The sequence below is a fragment of the Chrysochloris asiatica genome, unplaced genomic scaffold (assembly GCF_000296735.1).
Source record: "Chrysochloris asiatica unplaced genomic scaffold, ChrAsi1.0 scaffold00130, whole genome shotgun sequence".
NCBI lineage: Eukaryota > Metazoa > Chordata > Mammalia > Afrosoricida > Chrysochloridae > Chrysochloris > Chrysochloris asiatica.
Window position 1 is genome coordinate 6,391,966 of NW_006408648.1, and position 1,414 is coordinate 6,393,379.

The following is a 1,414-nucleotide window of genomic DNA, read 5'->3' on the forward strand; positions in this document are numbered from 1 at the left end:
CTGAAAGCTTTACTCCTTTCAGGTCATCAGGATTAACTCTACTTTGAGAAGGCAGCTCTTCCCCAGTCATACTTTGCGTGCCTTCCAACCTGAGAGGTTCATCTTCCATCACTAAATCTGACAATATCCTGGTACTCTTCCTCATGTTTGAATATTCAATATTCTGGTGCTGACAGTGTTTCACTGCTTGCTGTTCATAAGGTTTTCAGTGGCTAGTCATTTAGAAGTATTCTGCCTCTCCTTCTTTCTAGTCTGTCTTAGTTTGGAAGCTCAGCTGAAATCTGTCCATGATGGGTGACCCTGCTGGCATAGCTCCAGAATCAAGGCAACATGCAAGCCACCACAGTGCAGCAGACAAACAAGTGGTGACTTATGTTAATGGTGGTAGAACAATTTGGAAATTGATAGTGAGAATAGTTACACAACTTGAAAAATTTAAACAGTATCACTGAATTGTCCATGTAGAATTTGCTGGGTATACTTCCACAAAATAAAATAAAGTTTTAAAATGATAGAACAGAAAATATGAAGATGTATCGCATATAGTAACTGAATGCTTGTGTGTATACCTGTGTGTATAGATACTGCATGTTGTTGTTGTTATGTGCTATTGAATCTGTTCCAACTCTGTAGTTTCCAAAGAGCGACTGGTGGGCTTGAACTGCCACCTTGTGGTTCAAATCGACTTTGCAGGCTAGTGGTTATCCTACAGAGCCATACCAGGACTTGCAGATACTGCAAAAGCACAGCCATATCTTATCTACACAAAATACAGTTTATCTATACTCCAAGCCTCAAAACACGAAAACAAAATCAAACACAAACAACTACACAACTACAGAACAAAATTATTCTTAACATCATGCTGACTCTTCCTCGGACTTCCCATGCCCCAGAAAATTGGCTACTTTAGAGGGTTTGTTTGGGTTTTTTTTTTCCTTCAGTTTACATATTCTGGTTTCTATTATTGTAATTTTTTTTTAATGTTTTATTGTGAGTTATATGGTAGTTTACATGAGAGAACTTTAGTTTTACATTCATTCTGTCGTATATCATCTCATTGCCATGGTTCCAATCCCCTCCATGCATCCTCAACCAACCAAAGGGTATATCCTAGAAGCCCGCCCCTACCCTTCCCCCCTCCCCCCAAGTTTTTGGCCCACAGTCCCTCTCCCTCTCTGGATCCAAAGTCCCCAGCCGCTTCATCACTCCATGTCATCGTCTCTGTCTCCATCTCAGGCATCTCTGTTTCTCTAGGTAGGGTCCCGCTCTCGGCTCTTCTCCATTGATGGTCCCAGAGGCCTCCGCTCTTATCCTGGAGAATCAATCACTCCCTTCCTTGTTACAAAACGTCTACCTTTGCATTTCTAACCCTCATAATCCGTCCTGATAAGCATTATTCACTACAGTATCA